Raw genomic sequence first — 11071 nt, 5'->3', positions numbered from 1 at the left:
AAAAGTATTTCTTTCTTATTAGCTTATTAGCTTTTTATTGTCATATGCACCAAGATACAGTGAAAAGATTGTCTTGCATATACAGTTCATACATATCAAATCATTTACACAGTGTACTGAGGTGGAGCAGGGTAAGACAATAACAATGCAGAATAAAATGTAAAAACTGCATAGAAAGTGCGGTGCAGGTAAACAATGAAGTCAAGATCACAACCAGGTAGATTGTGAAGTCAAGTGTACATCTTATCATACAACAATCTGATAAGGAGCGGCACAGTAGCGCAGTGATTAGCACAATGCACAGTGATTAGCACAAGGCTTTATAGTACAGATGACCTATACTATACCTATATAGTATACCTCAATACCTCAATATATAGTATACCTATACCTCAATTACCGCTGCTGCCTGGGAAGAGTTTCTACATTCTCCCCGTGATTGTATGGGTTTCCTCTGAGTACTCCAGTTTCCTCCCACAGTCCAAAAATGTAGTAGTTGGTAGGATAATTCGTCATTGTAAATTGTCCTGTAATTAGGCTAGCATTATATCGGGGAAATTGCTGAGTTGTGAGGTCTGAAGAGCTGCAAAGGCCTATTCTACGCTGTATCTCAAAAAATTAATAAATAGATAAATAAATAACATTATATAATACTTACATCTCACCCCGACCAGCAGTAACTTGAAGTTCTACCCACACCTTAGGATACCCGCATCAATGCATTTGCTCATATCAGCGCAGTCACTGCTTGCCATTTTCTACTGTGCTCTAGTAGCCTGGTCTGAGCTAAACACAGTTGCTAAGACAGCATATGTAGAAAGGACAAGTCAATATTTCAGGTCATGGATCCTCTGTCTGAGTGGGAAAGAGTGGTAGACAGTTAATGAAAGAGAGAGCGGAGGGATAGATAAATCAGAATCATGTTTAATATCACTGAAATATGTAGTAAAATTTGTTATGTGGCAGCAGTACATTGCAATATATAATAAAAACAGTGATTTACTGTTAAATAGTATCTATATATGTTCAATTAAATAAGTAGTGCAAAAAAAGTAGCGAGGTAGTGTTCAATGTCCTTTCAGAAATCTGATAAAGAGGGAAAGAATTTGTTCCTGAATTGTGAATTTGTGCTTCAGGCTCCCATGCCTCCTCCCAAATGAGTAGAGAGCGTTTTCAAAGATTCATTTATAATCAAAGCATAGGCATCTCTGAAATTTCTATTCTCCAGATAGCCATGAAACAAAGAAACAATATCAAAGTCACTCAGAGAGAAAAATCAAATCCATCCGCAAAAATAAGAACAGCATACCGTTCATCAACAACCCCCCACCACAAAATTGGTTGTATCTTAATTTAAACTTAAATTAGAAGTTTTTTTCTGTTTCTTAGTTTTATATGTTTTCCTGTCATGGGATGGCTGTATAAATATGCTGTGCTGCTTTGTAAAATAAGAATAAAGAATAATAAAAATTTGAATTACAAAAAAAAACCACTCCATCCTGCACAGAATGGAACAAGAACATTGACCTCTAAAAAACAACCCCTTCCTTCGCACAACAAAATGGAAAAGGAATGGGTGATAAAAAATAGAGTATAAAAACCATAAGTCTGAAAAAATCCACAGTCCATATATGCAATAGACCAATCCATAACCATGGAACCATGATACAATCCTCTATTATCACTGACATTCATTGAAAGAGAGGGACACCACACGAGTGAGTCACACAGTGATAGGCTGCTGATAGACTCCTTGTCTGGCAGCAATCAAAAGGTAGGCAGTGCTGAAACTTCCTCTCACCTTCCGCATTCGCCTCAATGCCTTAAAAGGTGAATTGGAGTTGAACTGCAGCTCACAACCCGTCTCAAAGTTCCTTTGCATCGAGACCATCCTAGTATGTGCTCGCTTCCCAGAATCTTCTCAGGGGCAGCAAAGCGCCGGATCAAACAAATGATCTCCAACCTGTAAATTGCAGGCTCTATCAATCAGAGACACACTTAAGGTGGAAAACCGACATCAAAAAAAGTAAAAAAGATGTTTTTTGTGAGCTGTCCAGAGGATGTCGACTGAGGGATTGTTGTTTGCTGGCGCCATCTGGACTGACTTGTCCTGGATGATGGGAGTCCTTAGTGATGGGTGCTGCCTTTTTGAAGCATTGCTCCTTGAAGATGTCATGAACGTCACCAGGGAGACTAGTGCCTATGATAGAGCTGACTGAGTTTACAACTTTCTGTGGCTTATTTCGATCCTGTGTAATGCACTCCCACCCCCAGACCAGATGTTGATGCAACCAGTTAGAATACTCTCCATAGTACACCTGTAGAAATATGTAAGTGTCTTTGGTGACATACCAAATCTCCTCAAACTCCTAATGAAATATAGCCACGATCGTGCCTTCTTTGTAACTGCATACATATGTTGGGACGAGGATAAATCCTCAGAGATGTTGACACCGAGGAGCTTAAAATTACTCACTCTTTCCACTTCTGATCTCTCTGAAAGGACTGGTGTGTGTTCCCTCATCTTACCCTTTCTGAAGTCCACAGTCAATTATTTGGTCTTAATGATGTTGAGTGCAAGGTTGTTGGTGTGACACCACTCAATTAGCTGATCTATCTCGTTCCTGTATGCCTTCTTGTCACCATATGGAAATCTGCCAACTATAGTTATGTCATCAGCAAATTTATAGATGGCATTAGAGCTGTGCACAGCCACACCGTCATTGGTGTAAATAGAGTTGAGCAGTGGGCTAAGCACACATCCTTGAGGTGCGCCAGTGTTGATTATCAGCGAGGTGGAGATATTATTTCCAATCCGCACAGACAGAGGTCTTCCAGTGAGGAAGTTGAGGATCCAGTTGCAGAGCGAGGTACAGAGACCTAGGTTTTAGTGTTTTTTTGCTCAGAGCTGTTGGAATGATTATATCAAACACTGAAGTACAATCGATAAACTGCAGCCTGACATAAGAATTAGTATGACCCAGGTGATCCAAGCCCGCATAAAGAGCCACTGAGATCACATCAGCTGCAGACCAATTGTGGCGATAGATAAATTGCATTGGGTCTAGGTCCTCACTGAGACTGGAGTTGATCTAGCCATAACCAACCTCTCAAAGTATTTGATCACTTAATGTGAGTGCTGTTGGACAAGTCGTTAAGGCATTTCACCCTGCTCTTCATGGGCATTGTTGCTCTTTTGAAGCAGGTAGGAACTTCCAACCGTAGCAATGAAAGATTGAATATGTCTTTGAATATACCCACCAGTTGGTTAGCACAGGCTTTCAGAGCCCTACCAGAAGTCTTATCGGGACCTTTCACCTTGCGAGTGTTCACCTTCTTGAGCAACGATCTAACGATGGCTCTGAGACAGAGATCACAGGGTCACCAAGTGCTGCCGGGATCCACAGAGCTGTAGTTTTATTCCCCATTTCAATGTATATATGAAAGGCATTGAGCTTATCTGGGAGTGAAGAACCACTGTCATCCACAATGTTAGGCTTCACTTCATAGAGAATAATAGCAAACACTGCCAGAGTTGTTGTGTACCCAACCAATGAGGCATCATTGATAGAACGCAATCTGGATTGCTGTGGGAGTACTAAATTAAGTTATAGGTTGAGATAATAGTGACGGAAATTAAAGAAAACATGGGAGAGGGAGTAGGGGGGAGAGGGGGAGGAGACAGAGGGCCCCAGTAGGCCTGGCAATGTATGTGGAGACAGAAAGTTTTGAATTGGAGTTTGAACTGGATTTGGTTTATTATCAATACTTGTACTGAGTTAGAGTGAAAAGCTTTTCTTGAATTCTGTTCATACAGATCAAATTATCATAGAGTGCATTGTGGTAGAACAAGATAAAATTGCTGAGTAAACTATACAGAGAAAGTACAAACAAGAGAAAATCTGCAGATGCTGGAAATCTGAGCAACATACACAAATTGCTGGAGAAACTTAGCAGGCCAGGCAGCATCTACGAAAAAAAAGCACAGTCAACTGAAACGTCAACTGTACTTTTTTTTCGTGGATGCTGCCTGGGCTATTGAATTCCTCCAGTATTTTGTATGTGTTACAGAGAAACTACAGTTTGGGTAAACAATAATGTATAAGATCATAATGAGGTAGTTTGTGGGGTCAAGAGTCTATCTTATCACACTGGGGAACCACTTAATAGTCTTATAACAGTGTGGTAGAAGTGGACCGTGAGCCTACTGGTATGTTTTACAGCCTTTCATACTTTCTGCCCAAACGAGATGAGGGAATGTATGTAGTGGTTGGGGTCTTTGATTATCCTGATTACTTTACTAATGCAGTGAGAAACACAGAGACCACAGAGAGGAGGCTGGTTTCTATGATGTGCTGAACTGGATCCAAACTCTCTGCAGTTTCTTGCGGTCACATGCAGGGCAGTTGCCATATCAAGCCTTTATACATCCGGATAGGGTCCTTTCTACAGGGCATTGATAAAAATTGATGAGGGTCAATGGATCAATATTACAGAAAAAGTGAGTTCTCAGACGTGGTGGAATTAGATAGATACGGACCAGTAGACTGCAATATGCCTAGGGGGAAAATGAGGAGTTTTTCATGCAGCTTACAGTGGATATCATTAAAAGAATGCAGCAGGCTGCCAACAGAATTATGAGAGTGGATAATTAAATAAAAGGGTATTTACATGGAAACGTATCATGACAAGAAGAGTGGTTGGCAGGGAACAGTCCCAGTGGAAGAGCAAATGGGGAGAGGTGGCACTGGTGAAAGGAAGATGTAACTGGTGGTGTAATCTCATGGAAGATGGCAGATATTGTGAAGGAGGATCCATTGAATATTGGTTATTTGGAAAGTGGGGACTGCAGAATACTAACCTTGCCCAGTCAGGGAGAAGGGTTGACAGCAAAGGTGTGAGAAATTGATTAGACACAGGCTGTGTGGATTAGATTGTGCTTGAAGTATATATATGTACAAAGTGATTTGCCTAGCTTTCTATTCTCTTACACATGATCATCCCTATGTAATCTTGCAAGCTTGTTCCTCCAGTCATACAATCAGTGAGAAGCAAATAAACTATGTACTGGTTTCATCCTTTCTGAACCAATTACTTGGACATCATTGTAAAGGCTGCAGCAGTGAAATAAGAACAATTCTGTAGAGAGTTCCTTGGTGAGGCAGACAATATCTATAACAAAAACAAATAAATCCAGTAACGGAATACAAGACACAGTGAGTTGGTGCTCATTTAGAAGAATGAATAATTAAGTCAAATCCGCAAGCCTCACAGAGAATTTAATAGGGCAGATAGTGTGGCATACTTCCCATTGTGTGTGAGTTTAGAACCAATGAGACACCATCTCAGAGTAGCAACTGTGGCCTTAGGGAGAGGTTCCTTCTCTCTCTCTCTCTCTCTCCCACCATAGGCTGTGGATATTTTCTTTCATCAGCCATATTCATGGAGTGGAAATTGAGGAATATGATCAATATGCAGGCAGAAGGAATTCGTGTAATTAGGCATAATTAATTTTATTAGATTTGTACAATATCCTGAGTGAAGGGCTTGTACCCATGCTTTACTGTTCTATATCTGGAACAGATAAATCACTGGATTAGAAGGAATGAAAGGATTGTAGGGATCAGGCAGGCCACATCAGATCTGTCATGAATGGCCAAATTGATTCAAGGTGGCCAGCATGGTGCGAAAGACCTAGTAGAAATACTTAGCTATACTGGACTTGATCTTTATAAATAAAACGCAATTGACTTTCACATGAATCGCATGATGGTGCCTTGTAGTCAGGCACGCAGGCCACACTACCACATCATCACGCTTCTTGAACATGCCAGAGATAACAATCTCGTGTAATGGGGGGGGGGGGGGGTCGACACGGGAAGACATTTGGGGAATAACGTGGATAGACATAGGTGAGACAGGTGGTAGTGGACTGGCAGTCGGTTGTACATTTCTCCACCTTTTTTATTTCTAGTACTTCTTACGCTTTCGCGAAACGAGCATCTAATCCTCAACAACTCTTGACAATGTACCCATTACAGCACTAGATGGCAACAGCTTGCATGTTGAACTTTGAAAGCCCAGTAAACCAGTAGCTAGAAGAGGTACAGTAACCTTCCACACGAAATTTAGTGACCCATATGATGGCCAATCAATTGGGCTGGGACCCGTATTTGCACTAATCTGGGTTGAAATATTAATAAATCCATCATAAATAATCAGAATAGTCCTTTAACAATTCAAAAAAAAATCGTCAGCGAGGACGGGGGTAGAATATTAAACATGACGTTGGACTTATTCTACATCTAGAGCGTAGGATGTCCCAAAGGAGGCCATTTATAGATCTCAGCTTGTGAAATGGGTGACATTAATCTCGCTCCCGTTTGTGCCTATTCCCACAGCGAAAAAAACATACTGCCTTCCCCCCAGCAGTTCCGGGATGGATGCAGGATAAACCTTCCTTAATTCTGCACGCAATAAAGTATCAGGTGGATGAACTCACCGGGTCGAACAGAATCGGTGGGAGGAAAGGGACAGTCGACGTTTCGGATCGAAGTCCCAGCTGCTTCCACAAATACTGCTCAAGCCGCTGAGGTCACGTCGCCGCAGTGTCTGGTGTCTCCTTCTCACCTTGCACGCACGCCGAACTCATCCAGCATTCCCAGTCACTGTTACACTATACCCTCCGTTCATGGGCTGGCGCTGTCCCCGTCGGTTCTTTATTGCGGTCTCCCCCCCAACGCTCCGGACTCGGACCCTTTCCCACGTGCTGTGCATTTAATGTGTGCGCGCGTTCTCCCTCTCTGACAGGGAAAGGGTCTCGTCCCCCAACCCAGTCACTTCCTGGTGGACCGGTCAACAGCTTCTGCCAAGCTGAACCCCCAAATGATCCAGCCGCTCCCTTCCCATAGACACCGAGTGCCCTGTGAACTGACTTAACCAGGGCTTCGCGCCCTAAATAGGGTGGGATCCTAACTCAGTGGCCGGAGATAATTAAAAAAGTCATACATTCCACGACTTTTCCACGAAATAGATTAATTCCCCTTTTGCCGAACTACCCAGGAGGGCCGGTATAAGAATACTATATCATTCAATCAAACAAAAGACTGTAGATACCGGAATACGGATCAGGGGGATTCAACCCAAAACGTACATAATTTCTTTCCTACCACCGATGCTACTCGATTCCCCGAGTTCATCCCGCTGGTTGTGTTAAACCCTTGAATCTAAACACATGGAGGTACCCCACCCCCCAGAGAGGACGTTTGTCTACCAAAGATAATACCAACCCCCCTCCCCGCCGAAAAAAAATTCACACAAGACATCAGCACAATAGCAACGCACATTTCACTCTAACGCCTGTTTGCTAATTAGAGCCGAAGGTAGAATCCAAGTTTTGTTTAATTCAAATGAGTACAAAATACATAAAATTGGTTAAAAGTCAGCATGGTACACTGAAAGAAAATGTGCCATCAATTCCAAAGTCTTCAAAATTCTTGAAGTGTCTTTGCAGGTCTTCTCTCAGAAGCTCACAGTGCACTCATCCATAAAGTAGGAAACACTACACTGGGTTGAATGGTTTAGTAGTGCTTTCTACTTTATGGATGACTGCACTGTCTATCAAAGGTCCTCTTCCTCTTCTCTCCAGCGCCGCCCGGACTTCTGCTTTGCACTTCCACATATTCTACATTGAAATATTGTCTAATGCCCGTTTTAATTGTACAAAGACGGTGCATTTCCACTTCGATTAACTGTTTTCCCAACACACCCCATAACGGGAACGGTTCATTCCGCGCGCACTTGCAAAGTCCAACCAACTCCAAGTGCACTTGCACCTGTAACCCTTCGAGTTACGCGGGATAAACTAATATAAATACTTCTTTCGGCGACCTTATCAAATTGGTTAAACAAGTCTATAAAACATGGGCGAGAGACAATTCACCGCCAACCGCCCAGGAGGAGCCCAGTCAACCCCGAACTGAAGGGCCATCGGCCTCTAGCCAGCAGACCCGAGCTGTGAGGAAGGCAGAACTCAAAGGTTCGCTGATCAGAAACCGACTTGTTAATTCAGTTTGGCTTTGACTACAGGAGCGTCCATTCGCGGCGGTCGAGGCTTTTAGACCGTTGCAATGTAAATCTAATTTATAACCAGAAAGATAACACATAAATCCCAGGCGATGGAATTCGATTAACTAACGCCACCGATAGCAGTCTTAATAAATAATCAACGAAAATACCAAACAACAAACCATTTTACCCGAAATTGATACATACGCGAGTTATTAAACTATTTTAACAATAGTATATCCACAACACTACAGTTCGTATAATTACAATTTTCTGTAAAATATTGCATCTTAACAGATTTTTAACAAACGCAGAAACATTATACCAGGATGTTATGCCCAGTTTCTCGGCCTCGCAGAAGGTTCTTACCACTCCATGGCCTCTCTCACTGCAAATAGGATCCTAACCGTCACTTTGCCGTATTTAACTCCACATTGGCACGTGATAAAACCACAGGAAACGTGCAATCTGCCTCCAACACGCCCTGAGGCCCACACATAAACTCAAGACTATACTTTTCTAACGGTGCAAATCACACAATGCACCCAACACCTTATTTGAATATGAGTGTTGGTAACTCACTGTAGTAACATACTGAGATATTCAAATGTAGTTATCATCCTTTGCAATTCATGTAATATTCTTCTATCAACCACCAAGTCATGTGTGTTTAAATAAATAGTAGCAATAAATGTCTATATTTCAAATCCTTTCCTCATTTTCTACAGCAAATTTAGTTTAACATACTTTGGAACTCAGTTTAACTGAATAGTTTCCCTCCCCTGCTGTTGTAGAAGTTTTAATGCAAGAATTTTTTTAAGAAAGCACGAATCTATCCAAACTATCAGTTCTATCCCATGTGAGGGATGTGCTTTATGTATTGACATGGGACACAGGATAATCTGGTACGCTTCTACTCTGTACACTTTGGTTTAGTTTGGATGGCGTTTCAAATGTATTCATAGAAGAAAAAGTTATGATCCCATCTGTGTGAAGTGTGACTCTCATGGGGCATTGCAGAGTACAAAGTGGTACAGGTACTCAGTCATTGGAGACAGTGTGCAATTTGAGGATAATCTGATTATTGCATCCTTAAACAGACACCACCCTGCTAATATCACAAAACACATTCCTAATTACTGGGTATATGTACAGCGAAGCAGTTAATACTGTGTATAATTGTTACCATGAAAAGAATGTAGGTCTGCATGTGTTTGGGATACTTAATTATCATCCTGGCCCTTTGCAACAACGTATATGAATTGCAATGCCCTACCATGTTGAACCAAACTTCAAAGTAAATTTATTCATTTTCTTGGCATACTCAATAAATCCATTTTAGGATAATAGTGTCAATGAAAGTCTGCACTAACTAGGCATATAACCATGGTGCAAAACACAACAAACTGCAAATGCAAAAACAAGAAATAATAATAAATAAGCAATAAATACCAAGAACATGAAATCAAGAGTCCTTGAAAGTGAAACCACGGGTTATGGGAACATATCAGTGATGGAACAAGTAGAGTAAAGTCAACTCCTTTGGTTCAAGAGCCTGATGGTTGAGGGGTGATAATGGTTCCTGAACCTGGTGGTGTGAATCCTGAGGCTCCTGTATCTTCTTCCTGATGGTAGCAGTGAGAAGAGAGCATGGCCTGGGTGGTGAGGGGGGGGGGCAGGTCCCTTTTAACACTGTACACCAGTTGGTTATTTTGTTACGTCTCCCTTGCTGAGAAACGGTCAACTCTTTTTCCCTTTATTAGGGAGAGGGAGAGCCTGTGGCATGTCAAATTGGCGGGTGAACGATTTGTTTTTGGTGTACTGCAGCTCATGATCTTTATTGGGGGCTTGGTGGGAGGAGGGTGCTGATGCCCCTTCTGCAGAAGTGGGAGGGGGTGGAGGAGGGTCACTTCTTTGCTGCTGCCTGTGCATGGAGGAGGGAGTAGTGGGGCTTTGGGGTCCTAACATATTTAACTGTCATTCTTTGGGGCACTCTTCTGTTTTGTGGATGTCTGGGAAGAACAAGAATTTCAGGATGTATATTGCATATGTCACTTTGATATTAAATGGAACTATTGATGATGGATGCTGCTTTCCTATGAAAATACTCTGCGCAAGTATGCTCAGTGCTGGAGAGGGCTTCACCAGTGATGGATTGGGCCTTATTCACTACTCTTTGAAGGATTTTCCATTCAAGGGCATTTGTGTTTCCACAGCAGGCTGTGATGCAATAAATTCTCAATAAGTTCTCCACCAAATATCTACAGAGATCTGTCAAAGGTTTAGATGTCATGGCAAAACTGCAAACTTCTAAGGAAGTACAGGTGCTGCTGTGCTTTCTTCATAAGTGCACTTATGTACTGGGCCCAGGTCCTCTGAAATTATAACCAAGGAATTTAAAGTTGCTGACCTTCTCCACCTCTGATCCCCCAAATAGGACTGGCTCATAGATCTCTGGTTTCCTCCTCCTGAAGTCAATAATCAGCTCCTCAATCTTGCTGACATTGGGTAAGAGGTTAGATTGTCAAGCCTAATGTCCTGGATATCTTGGTCCCTGGCCAATGATGGGTTGAGTGCTGCCATTCAATAATGCAGCTCAGTATTGGCCTAATGGAGCCTATCCCTTGTGGTTCATTTTCTCCTGGTTGATTAACTGCTGCTTTTAAATCAGGTTAGAATCATAGAGCACTACAACACGAAAATGGGTCTGTTGGTGCATCTAGTCCATTCCAGCCAGGTTTTCTGCCCAGTCCCATTAACCTGCACCCAGAACATAGCCACTATACCGCTCTCATCCACGTACCTAGCCAAACCTCTCTTAAATGTTATGACTGAACAAACAACTACTGTTTCTTCCTGCAGCTCATTCCACATCAGTACCACCTTCTGTGTGAAGTAGCTCCCCTCAGATTCCCCTTAAATATTTAATCTTTCACTCTAAATCTCTATGACCTCTAGTTCTCCTCTCACCCAACCTGAGTGGAAAATGCCTGCATGCACTCAC

At 42.1% G+C, this 11071-nt stretch overlaps 1 long non-coding RNA gene across 1 annotated transcript; it reads right to left on the bottom strand.

The window, feature by feature from the left end:
• Positions 1-7383: 7383 nt before the first annotated feature.
• Positions 7384-8456, bottom strand: LOC132395091 (uncharacterized). Its single transcript, XR_009512529.1, has 2 exons — positions 8393-8456; positions 7384-8137 (listed from the first exon to the last, which is right to left on the bottom strand). It is a non-coding gene; the product is annotated as an uncharacterized LOC132395091 (long non-coding RNA).
• Positions 8457-11071: the final 2615 nt, after the last annotated feature.

Source organism: Hypanus sabinus, chromosome 6, assembly GCF_030144855.1.
Source record: "Hypanus sabinus isolate sHypSab1 chromosome 6, sHypSab1.hap1, whole genome shotgun sequence".
Taxonomy (NCBI): domain Eukaryota; kingdom Metazoa; phylum Chordata; class Chondrichthyes; order Myliobatiformes; family Dasyatidae; genus Hypanus; species Hypanus sabinus.
The sequence above is the reverse complement of the archived record's forward strand: the minus strand, read 5'-3'. Positions and strand labels throughout refer to the sequence as shown.